Source organism: Protopterus annectens, chromosome 13.part0, assembly GCF_019279795.1.
Source record: "Protopterus annectens isolate FY-2018-M chromosome 13.part0, PAN1.0, whole genome shotgun sequence".
Classification (NCBI taxonomy): domain Eukaryota; kingdom Metazoa; phylum Chordata; order Ceratodontiformes; family Protopteridae; genus Protopterus; species Protopterus annectens.
The window spans coordinates 544,864,012-544,886,068 of NC_056747.1; positions in this window are offsets into that span (position 1 = coordinate 544,864,012).

Consider the following 22,057-nt stretch of genomic DNA (forward strand, 5'->3'; position numbering starts at 1 on the left):
TATTTCTATGATATGAATTTATTTTAACTGGTTGGAGCTCATCTCCCCGGGCCTCTACTGAAAATGGACATATATCCAGCTAGACTAGCCCAGTCAGCAAATGTAAAATAAAATAATAAATATTTTACTTAAGACTTCCTAGCAGCTTCAAAGATCTGAGAGAGAAGTATTTCTCAGAGATGTTGAATTCTGTTAGGTGACAGATGTCATCCAAGCTGGCCCAGCAGTTTGTCTTTTGGCTTTTCCCAGTTAGGAGTCGCCACAGCGGAACTCCGGTCCGCTAATGATTGGTAGTGGATTTTTACAAACTGGGTTACCAGCCCTGATGCACAACTTTCAACGAAGGCACGCTCCATTCACGAACGGGACAATGTCTTGCTATGAGGCGACAACACTATTGCAGCACCACCACCGCAGTTGTAATGTTGGATATTAAATTTAAGAACTCAGACTGTGCATTTTGTCTGACCCGGAAACATGATCATCTGCACTTGCCTTTCTGTAAGATTTAGGGCATAGTATCTTACATATAAATAGAAATATCGTAAATTTTATTTTAGATTTATTCTGTATTCACGACTGTCTTGCAATGTTTTAAAAATATTTCCTGCGATAGTTACAGTGTTGATTTTACAGAGTATTTTATTTTATTACTAAACATTTAAAACTTCTTTGTAGCTGCCATTTGAGACATTTTAAACTTAAAAGAGTCCTTTCATATTTATTTGGTGACATTGCACAGGACACTCCCAATAGCCTTGCTTGGTCAGACTACCTTTTGGATTAATAGCAACATTAAACAGTAGGATTGGACACCCTTAGTAAGGGCCTTATAGTAGCTAAGGGTGGTTGGTGGCAGATAGAACTACCTTATAGTGTGGGCAAAAGGGGGCATAGCTAGACCTGTGCCAGCCTTCCCAAGGTGTGTATCCAATTTTAACGTGTGCGCCTCTCAGCTACCTGGGCAGGGACACGAAGAGGTGGTTGGAAAGAGGGTGCTGGAGATCTTATCTTGGACACTTGGCTAAGATCTCAACCCTATAGCTGTGCCAGTGGGGAGTCTTATTGGGGATCTGGAAGGAAGAGGGGGAGAAACAAACCAGCTCCTGACTGACTGATCACTTTGCGCTCTTAAGAGAAATTGCACTTGTTTCTGCACTTGTCATCCTCTCAGTGTGCAGGTCCCCTAGCTGTTGCCAGTGGTGAGGATTGAGGCTCCTTGATTACTGGGCCAATGCAGGGGCGTCACACCCCTAACAACTCATGAATAAAATTTCCACCACCAGTACCTTAAAAATTCCTCTCAACAGTACGTGGGGAAGGGCCAACGTCTGTTTACTTCCATACCCTGCAATTTCACCTTTGTTATTGCAGCAGGATCTGAAAGTTACTGGAATTGTCTCAAAGCTTTCAATTAAAAACATGTTCCTCTGAAATACAATTCAAGTAGTTTAACCCAGTTGTTGTAGCTTCAGGAATATGTAAATTCTCAGAGTTCCTACTACTGAATTCATGTCTTCCATACCAAACCCTTTCATAAACATCCAAAGAAATCTACCCTCGTTATACATTACCTTCCAAGTCCCTCAAATGCATTCTCACTGTTGCAAATCAAATTTCAGTCCCTACCTAAAATATTCCCTGCTGAAAGCCAATATTTCCCAAACTTTTTTCTTACGCTTCATAATAGCAGTTTTAGGTGGAATACAAACACGTGCCAGCAAAATCTTCCCCTGCAGTATCTTACTACCTCAGTGTCTCTCATTTTTTTTCCCCTCCCTTTCTATCAGTATTGGAGCTACTCTAGCAATTATTAAAATACTCCCCTTTTTCCTTTGTCCCTGACACTCTGAATATCCCTCTTGCAATCCTTTCTGTATTAAATTCACATGCTCAGTTCTTTTCAAATACATCCCCTGCAGCATTTAAGAAATGCAGAGTGTAAATCGTATATAATTCAGTACTCTCTCACTTTGTTTACCCATGTACTATAAACATAATATGGGTAGCAAGTATAGCCACAAGTCATTCCAACCACTTACATGCCAGCTTTTTTGCATGTCTATTTCCAGCTGGTGTTCCATGCATCCACTAATGTTTAGCAGGTTGATTTTTACAGTTGTCTGTCATCTCCATTTAAACCCATGTCACATCTTACAAGATTGTTTTAATGAAAACCCTCAAACAAAAATCCAGAAACATACCAAAAGAACTCACATACTAACACTTCTTACATGTACAAAACTACATACAACTTCAAATAGTGAAGTTTAACCATCCTGATAGAAATGCTGTCCCAAACAGCAGCTGCACACAAGAATTACCTAAACTTAAATTATCATCCATACTAAGACTCAAGTTATAGTCTATGCTCTTACTTAAATTGCTGTCTGTTCTTATCCATTTCCCACCCAAATGTGGGAAAAGTTTGCATGCTTTCAGAAAAACTAACGAGGTATAAATTACTCTGGCTTTTTTTTTTTTTAAATAAAAACCTACTTCTGTAGTCAGCTTGTCTCCATGGAAACAGTGTACAGCTGCAGACCAACTCGAACTAAACATTCAGTGTTCCTACTAGCTTAGACAAAACACTTGGGACAGCCTTTTCCTCATTTCTACCACATTTTTGCAGTTTTTTCACTTGACCCAAAAGCTGTTAAGGGCTTAATCAGCTCAGAGCACATTTTATCCCCCCCCCCCAGATTACTGGAAGCCACGTCTTGCACCAAAAGCTGAAAATGCAGGAGTCTTCCCATCCAGTGTTTTCGCCACCTTTTCTGGTGGATTTTCTCTCAGGGCTCTTAAGTTTTTTTTTGCTGTCATCTAGTCAGTGTACTTGCTAGCCAGTAACTGAATTTACTAAAACTGGTGGAGTTACTGGCCCTTATCTCATGTTCTCTTACACAAGAGAAGCTGAAATTAAACTGTTGCTCAGTGCACAGCTACCTTGGAAGTCCTGACAGATTTAAGCATTGGTGGTTAAAAAATAAATAAATAAATAAATCAGCCAAATGGTTTTAAGGAAAACTTGAACTGAGAATCAGACAAAAAAAAAAGTTCAACACAGCTAGTATTGGGACACAAAAAAGGATCACTGCAAAGTTACCCAAAGACAGAACACTGCCATTCTCTCCTATATGGATCAGTCTCCAAGGAGCAGTTACTATACAATTCATCCGTGGACTCTGGATATGCAGGGTCCCTAGCCAGCTGTGGAATTTGAGAAAGAGGTCAATCCCTTTGGTTAAAAGCCTGTGTAGTAGGCTTGCATGATGGATAACCAAGAAGATTCCTGAAAGGCTTTAGGCAGGCAGATTTCAGTTAGAATGGCAATTTAGGTTACTGGGATAGCCTGGTTATTGCCCTGCATAGCTTTCAAGAATTTCCAAGCAAAGGGAAATGTAAAAGATAAGAGGAGACCGAAGACTATTCCTAAACTGCAACCACCACCATTTACTCTTGAGGTGGCCTAGCTAATATGCTGTTTTGGTTGACAAAGCAAAACAGGATACTGCAAGGCTTGCCCCAATGGCAAAAAAAACCTCAACACTTGGAAGGTTTAAAAGGATCACTCATGCAGCACCAGCAAGCAGCTGCTGAGCCTGCCCCCAACAGAAACTGCCTTTCAAGAAACGTATCCAAAAGTAGGCAAGGTTGTCCATTCCCAAGTGTCCACTGCTTCTACTTTCTAAAAAAGCTGGACAAAATGTGTTCTCTAAACCGTGATGACATATCCCACCACTGTCATAAAGCAGATAGACTGCACCCACTGTAGAAAAGGACCCTGAATATGTTGCAATATCAGAACCCCACTCATTTCCAGGACATTTTCAAACTGGCTTCACTCTGCAACCAAGTTCCTTAAATGGTCTTACCTCAAACAATGCTCTATCACACCATGACAGATGCATCTCTTATGACAGTCACTAGCTACAATCAAGGATCTGTGCAGTGAAGCCCCTGAAGTTTGAGGGTACACAAAAAAAAAAAAAATAATAATAAATGTACTCCCAGCTCTGAAATGTACCAAAATGATGGTTGCTGCAAGTTGGCCCAACACCTTAGAGATAAACAGCTGTAGTCACTACGTGGACATGCAAAACTGCAGATGAACTTCAAACAGGCTCTGTCCTGTGGAAAGTAGACTTGGCAAGACAACTGTTCAAGCAGCAAGTATTTATGACCACATAGGACTTTGTTCTTTTGGGTCACAAACTCTACCAAGACTCTCCCTTTAAAGACATCTAGTTACCCCCACTTTGAAGTCATTTAAATAAAGTAAAGGTCTTGCTCCCAACAGTCTGGAGATCTGCTACTAACATGGTTGTGCAAGGTGTTAACAGTCTGGTATGTGTGGCAACATCAAATGGGACAGCCCAGAACAAAAAAGTGACAGCCTATAAACCCAAAGGAACACAGATCTCTGAGATTTGTGCTACTCTTGACATACACTAATGCATCCTTAAGAGTCCTAGAAGAATGTCTAGTCACCTTCTAGCAGGGGCAGAAGAACGGACTGCAACAATGATCCGGGATTTGCTTCTGTACAGACTGGTTTAAGCTGCAGAGATACATCCAAATTTCTCCCTTCTCATTTCTCTTACTTAGTAACATACATCTGCCAGAGGGAGATGCCCAGAAAGGTAAACTATGGGCAAGGATAGACAAGGGATTGCTAGAGCCTTTTAAGTGTGGATGAACAATTGATGCCCTGACAGACTACACAATTATAGAGGACTTTCCCAAATGGATATGATATAATCTCTTTCATCTCTGTGTCCTTCGGCTTTTCCCGGCCAGGGGTCGCCACAACGGAACTCTGGTCCGCTAATGATTGGTAGTTGAGTTTTACGTGCAGAGTTACCAGCATGTATCTATCTATACACACACACACAAAGCGCCACACACACAAAGCGCCACACACACAAAGCGCCACACACACAAAGCGCCACACACACAAAGCGCCACACACACAAAGCGCCACACACACAAAGCGCCACACACACAAAGCGCCACACACAAAGCGCCACACACACAAAGCGCCACACACAAAGCGCCACACACACAAAGCGCCACACACACAAAGCGCCACACACACAAAGCGCCACACACACAAAGCGCCACACACACAAAGCGCCACACACACAAAGCGCCACACACACACAAAATGAATGCCAGGTGAGACCACAAATCATTTCAAAAAACTTTTCCCACCTTTGTGACCTATAACCTGTACAATTCAATTGAAAAACAAATCTGTTAGGGAGAAAATATATAAAAAATAAGCCTACAATAAGCTGGTTGCATAAGTGTGCACATCCTTAAGCTAATACTTTGAAGCACCTTTTGATTTAATTACAACATTCAGTCTTCTTGGGTAGGAGTCTATCAGAGGTGCTTCCAAGTATTAGTTTAAGGGTGTGCACACTTATGCAACCAGCTTATTGTACTTTTTTTTATATTTTCCCCCACCAACAGATTTGTTTTTCAATTGAATTGTACAAGTCACATTAAAGGTGGGAAATGACTGTAATCTTTCCACTTTATGTAATTCCAGGTTAGGCTAGATATCTCATGGGCAGTATCTGTTCTGGAAGCCTCCATAACCTTGACTTCTAGTGGGACACTGTATATAGTCTTGCCGTAGCTTTCTGAGAAACTGTTTCCTGATATACTTCTGGCTGTGGTGGTGGTGGGGGTGCATGCAAAGAAGTGTAAAACATTATGCCAACAGCCATCTGTCTTAATTTTCTGCTCACTCTTGTGTAGCTTGGTTTTAACTTGAGTGAAAAATTCCAAATTATTTTGATGGATGTGGTAGTAAAAGATGCCCTGGACTTGCTTTCTCTGCAAAATAAAGTAATACTAAGAAAACTATGCCTGGTTTGTGATCCATATCCCAGGAGTACAAGCTTTCCCCACAGACAGCATTTACTCACCGATTACAAGATTAGAACTCACTTCAGTACATTTCATGATGAAGAAATTCATGCCAAGTGCAGGATACCATCAGAATACGCTCCCTGAATCTCGCAAGTCAGAGTGTAGTGCCCCTATCAAAAAGATGACCATTCTGTTGGATAAGGAGAAACAGAGAGCACAGATGTGGGATGGAACCCTCCTCCCCAAGAGGAATAAGAATGAAAGAGACACAAAATTTATCTTGCATGTAACGAGAAAAAAATCTGGTGCCATTAGATAAGATTTAAAAGCCTCCATATATTGGAAGACAGTCCAAGTATCCCAAGTCATGACTGCATTCCACATTCAACAGAAGTTTAGCTCAACAGTCCCAATGAAAGCAGAGTAAAATGAAAAAATGTATATGCTGCTTTAACCTCTACACATACAAAATGTAATGTACAACTATAAAAAGCTATTTCCACGTCAATATTTCACTATGAAGTGTTTCAGTGCACTAGTAACATGACCATCTACAACAGTCATGCAAGATGCGTAGTCTACCCTTACAAGTTTCACTGCAGCCCTATGCCAGATGACTCCATGCATTAGTTCCTCAAACTTTTAGCAGGTTAACCCCCCCCCCCCCCCCCCCATCTACAATGGTTAGGTACTTGAACCCACTTCTGGAAACTATACAGGGCTTGGACATGCAACAACTCAATAAAAGTACTATACTTAATCACAGAAGTTCAGCACACCCCCAATGAAAACTACGTACAATTCTAAGTGTCAGGCTGTGGCAGTTAACAGCATATGAATCAAAGCCTCCAGTGCCTCAAATCCTCTTTCAGATACAAAGATAAGCTACAAAGTTTGTCCAACACTCATTCTACCATCAAGGATTTTGCAGTTCAACACTAAAACAAAACTATCTTAACTACATGACAGCAATGCACATCAGTAACATTATAAAAATATATGGTAAAATAGTCAGACTTCAGGTGCAGTGAACACAATGCACATTTCAGAAGGCCAGATAACCCTGAAATGAAGACAAAGTAATGCCTAACTTGCACCTTGAACGCACTGGATTCATTGCCTCTTTATACACGGCTATACATCAGCACCCCTACACAAGTTTACAAAAAGAAAGAAAAAAAAAAGGGTAAAACACAAAATACCATTCTTAACCAAAAGAAATGTTAAAGCCCCATTTAATTAGCAGAAATACCCATTTCCCTACCTCTAACCAACTCTACACCAACCTCTGACATGGGTCATTTCTTAATGGGGACTACATACTAACCTGAGCATATTATACACTTGCATCAAATGGAAGCGCAGTATAGTAAAGCTTGGCAATCTGGCATGTCTAATGTCTCAATTTTCCATATACCCTATATACACTGCCAACTACCACAGAGAATGTTTGGGTTATCAAAAAGGTAGTACAGAATCAAACATATGCATGTACCAAGTGGTTCTCACAGTAGCTGACGCATGGAACAAACCATGAAATTACATTAAAGCAAGCACCAATTTAGACATTTTTAAGATTAGCCTGGACACTATGGGTTTGGTATTGACAGGCTAGACTGGCAATGCCAGTGCTTGAAATACTTGTATAAAGACCTGCCAGTGGAGGTAAGCAATACAGGTTAACATCAGAGTAGCTTATTTTTGGACAGCTCTGGATATTCACTTATTTAGCTACACAATGAATTTGAATTTCTGGCTGCCATGTTACAATCCCCAGTAATGCTTTCCTTTTTCCTCTTATTTTTTTGTTCTTCTCTTTCTGTACAGGGACTTCAAATGCTACAAAACTTTGCTTTAGGGAACAAAGTGATGCGTTCTTGTGTCAAAACTTTTTTATAATACATACTTAAATATAATGTTCAAGTCCAAACATTTTGACCAGTTTTGATATATTTTACAGATACATCATAAACACAGCCATTACCAGTCAATAAATGCGATATAACTGGTGAAAAATGAGTGTCCGGTTCCAAGGAAAGAGACGGAAAATACCAAAACTGTCGTTTACTAGTACATCAAGTTAAGCGCTTTCATCTATCCTCCATAGACTTCTTCAGAACACCATTTCTCAAACTAACAGCCTTTAAATAGTACTAATTAATTCAACTTATCCAATCCTGTGATACACCAATTTGATCTCAGGAATATTAATTTCATGGATACTGAAGGACTCATCCTGACATGGATTCTCATAACACAACAACCATTTAAAATCATAAAAATACACAGAAAAATACAGTTATATAACTGTTTACGCATGATATAAAAATTCATAATATTCAATAATAAAATTACACAGTAAAATAAAAAACTTAAAAATACGACTATTAGTGTCTCACAAACACACAAAACTGTGGGAAACTTGTAGCTCAATGAGTATAATCAACTTGGAACACCACCTACCCTACTATTAATATTACTTTTTTCTTACCCAATCTAGGCCCTTAACAGGGGCTTGGTGGGAATACAATCATTTAATCCTGGGTAAGTGGCTGCATTTAATAATATTTGCCACTTCACTTCTCTTTCCCCCCATATACCTTTCATGTCACCTCCTCTAGGATTAATCTTTATACACTTTACAATTGCAAACTTGAAAGTGTTACAAGTCTCACTATCCCTAATATGCCTATATAGGGCGTTATTAGTATCTTGCTTTATTATACAATAAAGATGGTCATATATTCGGTTTCTTAACCTCCTCTCAGTTGTTCCTACGTAGAAACATGGACATTTTGTACAGATGGCTAGATAAATCACAAACTGGGTCTGACAGTTGCCCTTTTTGAACCTTACAGTTGTTTTATTGATATTATGTGTGGGTGCTCCTCATATATGGCACAACACTGATTGCAGTGTCCACATTTGCTTGTACCTACAGAATTTGTATCGTTATTTCTATCACTATTTGGACTTTTTCTTTTTAAATTCTTTCCAGTTTTGTATACAAAAAGGGGTTCAGTTCCAATTTATTATTATGCACCCCCTCATCACACCGCAAAATATTCCAATTTATGTAAAATACTTTTTACCTAGTTTACATAAGGGTTGAACCTCAATATACAGGCCCTGTTATATTTCTTATTATTTTTAATTACTATTAGTAGTCGCTTTGCTCATCTCCATAGCCACACCCAATAAGGGTTGGTACTTTTTCCCCCATTCTCTTAACATACCCTGTAACATCACCAATAAGTTCATTGGGGTACCCCCTTTCTCTAAACGTGTTTCCTATATGGTCAATTTCTTTAACCATCTCCGAATAGTCCAATGTCATCCGGGCTGCTCTTATACATTACCCCCCCATGCATAACACTTTAGTGGCATATGAGAAGGTGGTAACAGACGAACTGTACAGATATTGTGAAATAACTAAAAAGAAAAAAATACAAATACAATTTCAGTAGAAAAGAACAAACAGTTTTTAACGAAATATGTGCTACTCACAATATAAGGATAAATGACCCCCGACAAAAGGAGGGGGAATTGTGTGATATGATGCAAATGAGTACGCACAGAAAATGCATCAAATATTAAATCATTCCGGGAATTATGAAATCTCTTCTATAAACCAAATAAATATTGCCCATGGGAGAATTGACTTCTACCACGAGGAATATTTAATGGATAATAGAATAGATAAAGAAATGTATCATTTTTTTAAAAGTAGAATATCCAGTATTGGCTACAGTAGTGGGGATACCCAAGATTCATAAAAATAAGGAGGATTCCCCCATTTTGACCTATCATTTCAGGTAGTAAAATTAAGACCTTTCCTTATGGAAAAGTAATAGATAGATGGAATATTTTGCGGTGTGATGAGGGGATGCATAATAAATTGGGAACTGAACCCCTTTTTGTATACAAAAACTGGAAAGAATTTAAAAAGAAAAATCCAAAATAGTGATAGAACTAACTATACAAATTCTGTAGGTACAAGCAAATGTGGACACTGCAATCAGTGTTGTGCCATATATGAGGAGCACACCTGCACTACAGATATCAATAAAACGGTAAGGTTCAAAAAGGGCAACTGTCAGACCCAGTTTGTGATTTATCTAGCCATCTGTACAAAATGTCCGTGTTTCTACGTAGGAGAAACTGTGAGGAGGTCAAGAAACCTAATATATGACCATCTTTATTGTATAAGAAAGCAAGACACTAATAACGCCCTATATAGGCATATTAGGGAGTGAGACTTGTAACACTTTCAAGTTTGCAATTGTAGAGTGTGTAAAGATTAATCGTAGAGGAGGTGACATGAAAGGTATATTGGGGGAAAGGGAAGTGAAGTGGCAAATATTATTAAATGCAGCCACTTACCCCGGATTAAATGATTGTATTCCCACCAAGCCCCTGTTAAGGGCCTAGAATGGGTAAGAAAAAAGTAATATTAATAGTAGGGTAGGTGTTGTTCCAAGTTGATTATACTCATCCAGCTACAAGTTTCCCACAGTTGTGTGTGTTTATTGTGAGACAACTAATAGTTGTATTTTTATCATTTAAGTTTTTATTTTACTATGTAATTTAAAGCCGATTTCACACTTCTAAAAACTAGTGTGGTCTCCTTTAAGGCCCCTGAGCCAGTGGTAAACATTACTCAAACCGCTGAATCACTTACAAATGCCTTCTACCAGCACCTACAGGACTGCATGGATCAGGCAATCCCAAACAAAACTAAGACTCTCTGTACCAAAGGCAAGCGTCCAGTCTGGTGGACCCCAGCCATAAACAAGCTCTACAACAAAAGGAGGAAGCTACTACAAGATAGAGCAAAATCCTTGAAAGGTAAGACACCTTTGATCATTATAAGTAAAAACTAAGAGCTCTCATAAAATCATCCAAGGCAAATTTTGAGAGAAAAATCGCCAAGGACTCTAAAGACAATCATAAGGCCTTCTTTAGCTATGTTAGAAACCTAGGAGGAAACTCCCAGATATGCTCAGAATTAGTTCAAAATGATGTGAAAATTACTGAACCTACACACATTGCTAACATACTGGCTGACAGGTTCAGTGCAAACTTCTTCCCCAAAGGAGAGATATCTATTCCAGAGGATTGTAGCCCCCAAACATATCCAACGCCCAGGTTAGATCTGCCCTCACTAAGGCCAAGAACACAGCATCCATGGGACCGGATGGTGTCCCCGGCTGTGTGCTTCATGAACTCTATGAGGAATTAAACCCACAGTTAGGACAGCTGTTTAATCTTAGCCTCACCTCAGGATACGTACCCAAGGAGTGGCGCACGGCGACTGTGGTCCCACTTCATAAGGGCGGTGCCTCCACAGACCCTGGAAATTACCGCCCCCATTAGCTTGACAAGCCTTATCTGCAAAGCCATGGAGAGGATCATAATGGAACTCATAAATAAAGACATAGGGAACTTGCAGACTTTGGATCCAACCCAGTTTGGCTTTGTCAAAGGCAGATCCTGCCTCTTAAACTTGGTTGACTTTTTCGAGACAGTCACCAAGGCCATTGATGAGGGAAAGGCAGTCCATACAGCCTACCTTGACCTGGCAAAGGCCTTCGACACAATACCCCACTCAGGTATCATCGAAAAACTCATCAGCTTGAATGTAAACCCATACATCACACGATGGGTTGCAAACTGGCTAGCGACAGAACCCACAGGGTCAGAGTTGCTGGAGCCATGTCAGACTCAAAGCCTGTCACAAGTGGTGTCCCACAGGGCTCAGTCCTGGGTCCACTCTTGTTCGGCATCTACTTTTCTGAAGTACAAGCAAACACAGGAGGGTTATGGCTGACAAAGTTTGCAGATGACTGCAAACTGGGCGCCATAGTCGAAAACACATCTGACACAGATATCCTCCAGAAGGGCCTCACAAAAACGGATAACTGGTGCCAGAGCCATGGCCTGAAGTTAAACGCCAAAAAATGCATAGTCATACCCTTCGGGAAAAGCAAGGTTACCCCTAGCTACCATATAGGTGACAATCCACTGAGCACAGAAAAAGTCATCAGGGATCTGGGGACCCAAGTTGACAGTAGTCTTTCGTTTGACACTCATGTTGCTAAAGTAGTTAGGAAAACCTTCTATATCGCCCACCTGATCATGAAGGGATTCACATCTAGATCAAGGGAGGTCATCGTCCCCTGTACTCATCACTCATTAGACCTATGATTGAGTACAATGCCCGTTCGAATGTATCTGACCAGACACCTGATGCAGCTTGAAAGGCCCCAAAAGTTCCTCACCAAAAGGATAAAGGGTCTCAAAAATATGTCTTATGCTGCCCGACTGAAAGAACTCCAGCTTTATTCAGTCTCATACCGCTTGCTCAGAGGTGACCTGTGCCTGACATATAAGGCCATGTCAAACCCAGATTTGATGAATATGCTTCACGTCAAAAAATCTAGATCCCTCAGAACCACAAGGGCAGGAGACTTAAACCTTGACACGGTTATAAATAGAACGTGCTGGAGGGACAGATTCATCACCCAGAGACTCCCTATGCTGTGGAACAAAATCCCGGTACATGTGAGGCAGAGCACCTCGCTGGCCTTGTTCAAGAGGAATCTTGACCAATGGATGGGAGATCGCAGATATACCCCAGGGATTACTTCAGTGTCACTGCTTGACAGAGGCACAGAAAAATGATAGGCATAGTTTTTATTCAAACTAAAGGGGTGGCGAAAGCCACATAACTATGGGCTAGGCTTATAAATGCCCTTGGGCAGATAGCCTAGTATGAACCTATGAACCTATGAATTTTATATCATGCGTAAACAGTTATATAACTGTTTAGTTATTTTTCTATGTATTTTCATGATTTTAAATGGTTGTTGTGTTATGAGAATCCATGTCAGGATGAGTCAATTCAGTATCCATAAAATTAATATTCATGAGATCAAATTGGTGTATCACAGGATTGGATAATTTGAATTAATTAGTACTATTTAAAGGCAGTTAGTTTGAGAAATGGTGTTCTGAAGAAGTCTATGAGGATAGATGAAAGGTGTTCTGAAGAAGTCTATGGAGGATAGATGAAAGCACTTAACCTGATGTACTAGTAAATTACAGTTTTGGTATTTTGTCTCTTTCCTTGGAACCGGACACTCATTTTTCACCAGTTATATCGTATTTATTGACTGGCAATAAACACAGCCATATAATAGCAGAAAAAAAATACAACAGTGTACATACCTGAAAAATAAGTTTCATGACTGCTTGCATAAAACATTTAGAAAAAGCATGTACATGGCTTGCACAGGTATACACACAGTGCTATTCGTTCAAAAGAAATACATGCTTACATGAAATAGAGAAAACTACAAAGACGAAAATTACCTACTATTTCTAGCAATGAAAAACCAATTAAAAGAAGAAACAGCTTACCTATGGTAATATTAGAAAGGGGGGTGGTGGTTAATAATGTTATACAGTACACTATTAGAAGAGCAACTATGACTGCACTGTTCTTTAAGAATGAGGTGTAAAGAAATTCATAAAGTGAGAACAGTTTGAATACTTGGACTATAAGGAGTATTAGTTTTGAACTGATGAGGAGGAAGAGTGAAAATGACTAGACACACAGACACACAGACAATAAATAATTATAACAGAAGAACAGAGTCTTGTCACTTGTATAAAACAAAAAGTTACCAACTGCATCAAAGTAACAATTCTAAAACCAAAAAGGTGGTACTCTCTTCGGTGTTTCTACAAAACAACTACTTTATTTAGCTCCTTTTGTATATAACCTTGAGAAGGCATACCCCCCCCCCCTCAGACAGCGAAATGATCAAACAACAACATTGCTAAAGCATACAGTTCACTCTTAACAAATAAGCCATTAATCCATCACTGCATTTTGCAGTAATACAACTATCTATGCCCCCTTTTATCACATAATATAAAAAAGATATGCAATAAATGAAATGTGCGATATTCATGTACTTTAACCTGCTACTAAACACATACATAACATTTCAACCAGCTGCTATTACACACAATTTCCAATAGCTACTAAACACATACATCATTTCAACCAGCTGCTATTACATACAATTTCCTATAGCAATTCAACTCAGATTGTCAACTACCCCATAGCATACGCTGTTAGAAAAGTAGCATACCTTCTCAATCCTACCCAGAGAACACTGTCACCTTTTGCGTTCATCTCATGTTCGATTAGGACCATGATAGTTTTACAACTGCCTTCATACACAGCCACCCCCTCCCCCACAAAAAAAATGCTGCTTTTGGTATACATTGCTAACGTACAGGAGTGAAAAGTAAAATGCATAGTGGCCTTCACAATAAATTTCAACACAACACTACCCCTAAAAAAGGCCAGATCCTGAGGTTTCACACATCTGTCCCCACCAATGTTAGATAGTAAAAAATAAGTAAATAATAAAATATGAAATAAATCATGGTTAAGTGCTTCACCTTGTAACATTCGTATAGTGTACACTGTTCCTACCCCAATGGACCATGGCAATGATCACAACTTAACCTGTCCTGAGCTTTCCTCCACAGACTGCCCCTTCTCAAATGGCCACTTCTTATAATCACCCGCAATGTGTGATCACGCAAAACCAGAATAAAAAAGAAACATAAGCTTATAAGTTTCTGCTACAGACACCACCTCCTTTGCTATAAACAAACTGCAGACAATTTGATTTCTCTCACATACAACTGCTAGAGAGTAATGTCCTGCCCCTAAACCACCATACGATGTGCTACTGCCGGTAGTCTCCTGTCAAATAAGTAAACACTGCTGGAAAAGAATGGAACCCAAATAATTATAACGTTCAATAACTAAACATTAGTTGTTACTCATATTCTGTTACCATGCCCTTAGGGTACAGGGCAGAAGACATGCTAATAAACAGCATGACCTCTCCTTCTAGGTTACATTTCCCATTAATTTTAAAAGGGAAGCAGCAAGATAATTTTTCCCTGCTAAATAATTAAAGTTATCACGTCAGAGACAATACAGTGTATGGAGTAGAAATGCCAAGTTTCCAGTGTTTGCCCCCAAGAACGTCATCAAGGGGATAGATTACAAAATGCAGAGCAAGAGAACTAGAAATACTTTTGCTACATTAGTTTTATTTGTTGACCAGGTAGGTGGGCTTGTTGATACATCACATAAACCATACTACACAGGTCATCTAAATGACTTACTGCAGTTTTACCTCCAAGAAAGTAGTCGCTTACTCACACACACCAACTTTAAAATTACATAAATATTAAAAATAAATGTCGGTAACACTGAATATACTTGCTACAAACACCAAGTATTATACCACACACGAGATTCCGTTACAGCAGATGGATCCTATCCGGAAATACAAAAACAAACAATTACAACCATACTGCTCAACTGTCCAGATATTTGCCTCACTTGGGCCATTTCTCAAAATTGTGGTTTTCTGGCAAATCACCAAGGACAAAAGTCAGAAAGTAATAGACAGTTGAGTTTCAATTTCATATACTTCAGAAAAGTTATGGTAATGCAAAACCTGTTATTCTCTCTACTTCGTAAGTTTATAAGAGCAATATTTAGAGAGAGAGACAGAGAGCGCTCTTTTGGGGTCGTTGTCCTCCTATTTTGGATTTGTCCAAATTAGGGTTGCCACCTTTTCAAATGCCCAAAGTGGGACAGTTTTGGTGCAAAAGTCAGATTTTACAGGCCAAAACATACCCACAGCCAGTACAAGAGACAGAACTTCTACTTTTTACCTAAATAAAAGCTTACTTACTCGAGGTATTTTAGTTGCTTATTCTGTTTCTTAAAACATTTTTCAGCTGCAGAATAACTGTTTAATGCAACAGTTACATAAAATATAGAAAATAATTTTGTCCTAAAATCTCAGGACATTTGCCATTTTTACAACTGTTTTGCAGGACACAACTGCCCAATGCGGGACTGTCCCTAGCAAAGTGGGACAGGTAGTAACCTTAGTCCAGATTTCTTGATCTAGAGGAACGACTGCAACTACACTATTAAACTCCTAACCACCAGCTAAACTCCTAATCATCAGCTACCACCTATAATGTAATACTGCATTCAAAAGTGCACACACAATACTTTTATTTCTTGTAACAAATTCCTGACTGAAAAAGGGGCACCTTTATGGCACTCCACCATCCTTTAAATAAGCAAAGGAAGGAGTCTGGGGGTAAAGCCCATAGCGAAGGGAGAAAAAAAAAAAAAAAAGACATAAGCACCACATACATGTAACACCAGAATGTAATCCGAACTCTGCTTCCAGTTTGTAACTGTTTCTTTAAAAACAGTGTAGCACATGGATCCAGTCTATTTAGAGGAGGTCTTGCGCATGCTCAGTAAATTTGGGCCGTGTCAAATTAAACCGAGTCCAACTGTCTGTCAATGGGCAGGAGGGACAAAGAAGAACAGAAAAGGCAAATAAACTGAAATATAAGCAGACGCCCCGTCCCTTCAAGATAAAGGGCACCAGGTCCCTCAAATAAGGCAAACATTAAAAAGAAATAGCGCCTCAAGTATTCCTACTCTTAGTTTGAAAACTTCACAATGAAACTGCAACAATTACAAATAAAATAAAAGAAAAAAAAGAGTACATTACAAATAAAAAAGACAACTCATATTAATAAAGTATACTAAAGACAAACTATATGCCTTTACTCAAAATATCACTTCCTATGAAACAGCAGACACTCACAACATATCGGCCCGAGTGTCAGACAAACCTAGAGACAAAAGCAGCTAAATGAAACTTTCCTTTTCGTGAAGGAACGCCACTCTGCCAGCTATCACCAGTCATTTTATAACATCATTAAACCGTTTCAAACAGCGAGCGGCGACAACCAACTCGAGATATTTAGTGTTTAAAAGTCTCAACGCGAGCTGTCTTTACCTGCCAACTGTCTTCGCAATAATAAGGCTGACTGAGACTCCGTCATGGCTTACAGCTGACTATCAAGGCGAATGGAAATGTAGTCTTCCTCTAGTGAAAACAGAGTTTAAAGACTGGTACAGAAATCAAACACAAGATCTACCTCTGTTCCTCTGAAGAGTTTTTCAGTACTCTCCTTCCCTCTCCGCACCTGCGCAGTTAAACTCCAGAAACAGCTAGACTGTCTGTGACGTTGGGACCTTCTGCGTAGGGTCGGTTCCTGCATAATCCCACCTGTGGGAGGTTACTATACAGAAGTTTGCTTTTAAATTAATAATTTTTAATAATATTTCCATAAAATTATGTAAGTGGAGGAATACATTTTCATTTCAAAATTCGCTGTACAGTTATTAAGGTATTGAGTCACCCGACAAAACAGTAACCTTTTCATTCTCATTTCTTACCCAGATTTCTTAACTTTCTGCTACAGTTATGACCCCTAAACTCGTAAAGTTGCCCCTTCTTGGCTAGTCTGTTGCTTTTGCTTCAGTATCACTAACCATATCTATTCCCGGCTGTATTAATATGCTCTTTGCTGCTGGACACCTCAGCACTTAGCCTGTTGTGTTATTAGCAGCCCTCCCTTGGTCGGTTGAAAAGTTGTAAAAAAAAAAAAAAAAAAAAAGTAAAACATTTCATTTGGTGACAGTAGCAAGTCAATACAGCCTGCCTTCACCTCTGTCAAACTGTTACTTGTTTGCAACCATACCTCTCCACTGTACAGATTTTCCCAGACTGTCCAGATTTTTACTGCATATTTTTATTCTATTCCTCATAAAATTTGTGATTTTTCTGGATTTCTGGGGCAAATCAATGAGGAGAGAATTCAGTAAATAATAAATAATTTCAGTTTCAAACTTCATATCCTTCAGAAAGAGCATGGTAGGTAATACAAGACCTGTTATTCTAGCAACTTTCTAAATTTATAAGAGCAATACTTAAAATGTGTCCCTATTTTTGAGGCTTTGTCCAGATTTTTTATGCTACGAGGTTGAGAGCTATATTTCTAACCTTCATAATATAAACACTTATGGACATGTTCCAACTAAAGAAATCCAAGTCACTGCGAGCCACACGCTCTAGTGAGCTAAACCTCGCTACAACAATAAATAAAACATGCTGGAGGGAAAGATTCCTGTCACAGAGACTCCCCATGCTTTGGAACAAAATTCCAAACTACATTAAGCAGAGCCCCTCACTAACACTCTTCAAGAGAAACCTCGATGAGTGGATGGGTAACAGAAAATACACCTCTGGGATCATTTCATTGGCTCTGCTTGACAGAGGATCAGTTAATTAATCAATGGGATGGAGAAAGCCGACACACTCTGGCAGATAGCCTAGTACCTACCTAAGAACCTATGAACCTATGAGCCTAAGGCTGTGTGAGAGTCAGTGCCAGCCTGTCTGTCTGTCTTGGGAGTGGAGGGGGTTCTAAGGAGGCATAAAGACAAAGTCCCAGCTGCGCTTATTACTACTGAAATTATGGATTGAAGAAAAAAAATTCTTGCATCTGGCAGTTGGTATAGAAGTTATTAAGGCTACGAATGGTTAACAAACTGCTTCTTGTGGTTCCGGGTTTGATTATCTCAGCCTCCATTTGTGTACTGCGTGTCCTTAAGCAACTGTATTTTAGGCTAGGTGGCTTTCAATTGTCTCCTAGACCTTATGCTTATTAGGAACCTATGAACTTGCCCCTTTTTAAGTACAAGTTTGCATTTTCCAGGCCGCATACCACATATGGCATACGATTATAAGACTTAAATTTAATGATTTGCATAGCCATCTTAGGCTCCAGTGAACCCTGTAGTCGCTGGGACACCCCGAACTACAGCAAGTTATCTTATCTTGATATTTTCTAACATCACGGTAACTCTTGTTTATATCTCTTTTAAAATTCAAAGATATCTTTGTTTATATTAACAGTGTTTTATCAAGTAATAGGCTTCACAATTCCATTAAATATTTTACCAGTAACACAGTTCTCCTAGCTTAGTCAAACCCTGCTAGTGGAGGTTCTCTCCTTTAAAAATAACAACTTAGCCATCTTTAGGTAACTGCAATACCTGTGTGTGTGTGTGTGTGGGGTAATCATCCTACTTTGTGGGGGGCCCACAAAAGCTGTTGCTGACTGGGGAAAAATGAGGTGAAAAAAAATGTATTAATTTCCTGATTATGCTATTTAACCTGAACAGGACTGTTATATAACCCTAACAGGATAAAGCTAATAATGAACATTAGCAAAGTAAGCATTAGGAGATCAGCAGCCCATTGTGACCAATCTCAGTGCAAACCCTGGATTTTAAGATGAACTGATGCTTCATTTTTTCAGAGATGGTTTTCTCTTTCTGGAAGTTTTATAAATACTGGCAGAACGCCAGATATTATAACTCTCAACTTCTTTAATGGAGAATTCAGCCAGTGCCATAAATAATAGCAGAATAAAAGCTCAAAATCAGGAACATGTTTTAAATATTAACTGTAATTCACTTAAAAATTAATAGAATAACACTTTTTGTATCAACATGCATTTTTTGGACAATAAAGAGTATAAAACTCTAGATTTATTGACTGTCTGTAATCCTGAATGATTTATCAACATATCAACATTTTTATGATGGACAAAGCAAAATCTGTGAAATCAGGGGCAGTGACAGGTATGCATTACTTCTCAATCTGGTAAATAAAAATGACTTACCTCTGCTGCTGTTTGACAACTGCTAAACAGCTGTCACTGATCTAGTGTGGCAGTACCAGTGCTGCACAATGTATTGCTGTTTGCTGAAATAAGTATAAAACTGATATTGCTATGGCTCATGTTTGTGTCTGTGTAAAAATATCACTGATTTTTATCTGTGAACACACCCAGTAATTCCTGGACATATACATTATTCTTCTAGGTATCAGTAAAAAATGCAGATAACAAGTAATTATATTTCAGTTTCAAAAGTATAGCATAAAATACATCACAGAACATTTAGATACTTAGATCTTCTAGGAGTCTGGTGGCACCAACTTCCCAGGCTGTATAAATGGATTCAAGGGTCATCATCCTTGACCCACAAAAGCTGTTGCTAGTTGGAGAAAAAAAGTATTAATTGCCCAATTACACTCTTTAACTTAAATTGTGAAATGTATGACCCTATTAGGATAAAGGTGATAATGACCTCTCCTCTCAACCGCATCCATTCTAAAACCAGCCATACTAAGATATGTGTGTGCACAGAAGCTGCTGTAGGTTATGGGATTGGGGGCTGTGGATTGTGTGGTTATTACTTCTTTAATTTTAATCACCATAAAACCTTAGAGGTGTGCACAGGAGGTCATTATAGCTTGTGTTTGGGCTGAGGACAGTGTGGTCATTGTTTCTTTTACTTTTCTCACAGACCTCAGAGGTGTACAAAGGTTATTATAACTTGTGTAGGGGCAATACACTGTATAGTAGTAACAAAGCAGAATACATTACTGCAGTCATTTTATTCACCTTCCTTACAATCACTTTAATCATAATTTCTGTTCAAACCATCATTGAATGAAAAGGTTGTGTAAAATGAAAATTAAAAAAAAAAACTTTAAAATGCAGTTCAGAGCATATAGAAAGTTATGGCTTAGTCTAAAAGTGGAAGAGTAAATCAAACATATGAGAAAAGGAAATAAAAAGTAATGTGCATGGTATGGGGTGCCCAAGATGGAAGGAAACTTGGGGAGGACTGGAGGGTGTGTGTGTGTGGGGGGTGAAACAGTAGGGCTAGGGCTCCATTTCATCTAAGTCTCGACCTGTACATAGAGTTGTTGCAATGTATCACTATTACAACTAAATGCCAGTAACTGTAAATGCCTCTTTGTGAGATGAGCCAGCACAGTATGGTACACAGGCCTGTTGTAATGTAGAGCATTGTAACTATAGGCCAGTCTGTGAGTACTACTCCTAAAAGTTTGCAGCATGAGCTAAAAGGCTGCTTAGTAGGAGTGGCAGTGACAGGGTGATACTTAGACAGGAAGTGCCTACTAGGGGGCCCTGACTTAACATTTGCTGGGGACCCAAAATGCTAACACTGGCCCTGATGATTTGAGTAATGGTTTTATGCCCACCTTAAACTCAAACCCGTTAAGACTGGATACGTGATTGTAGTGTAATATTTTACAATGTTCCTTCGCTCACCTTTCATTGTCTGAGACTGGGAATAGCTCTCCCTTCTAACAGAATCAATATGCAATAATAACAACATATAATTTACATTTCTTTATACCTTTGACATGAAGACTTTATGCAGTTTCCACCATAGGTTTTCATCATCTACTATATTTCCATTTATCAACAACTCATATAATGAAGTCACAAACATATCACTGGTGTTATCTTCCCACAGCCATATTTTCCACAATAATTTTCCATTCCAGTTTATCAAGTATTGTCATATAACAAAGACACAGACACCTCATTGGAGTTAAATGGACACAGCCATGTATTTATATGCAGATTGCTTGCCAATTGTAAATTCAGGAGATGTGCACAAAGGCAAGATTTTTCAGGGAGACCTTGTTTGTATCAGTATATATACATCATTTCTCAACCCTACAGAGCAGCATCATTGTCGATATCTGGCCTTATTCAATCTCACATCAAGGGCCCATTTCTATTCATATTCCTATTTCTTTCCATTTCACATATAAGCCACTTTACAATCTGCAAAGAGAAAGCTGGCTAATAAGTCCTACACTCTACACTGAGACTACTCAGTCTGTAGGAGGAACAGTTAATCATTCACACACCCTCCCTCTTCCCCACCAACCTGGTTGTCCTTATTTAATCCTGCCTTCTGCTGCAGAAAGGGGGAGAAATTCTCTGTTATGCACATACATCTCTTTATCTACTCTGTAGCCCTTCCCTTAGATCTGCATAAAAAGTTGCCATTATTTTTAATGACAAGTGGACCCTATCAATATGATGCAGTGCTGGCCATTTCGTAGGTTCATAGGGAGGTACTAAGCTATTGGTCCAAGGGCCTATATAAGCCTAGCCAAGAAGGTACCTTGGCTTTCGCCACCCAAGAAAATTATTTTTCTGTGCCACTGTCGAACAGAGCCACAGAAGTGATGCCCGGGGTGAATTTCCTATTTCCCATCTAATCATCAAGATTTTTCTTGAAGAGTGCTAATGAGGAACTTTGTTTGATATAGATATGTAGTTTGTTCCAGAG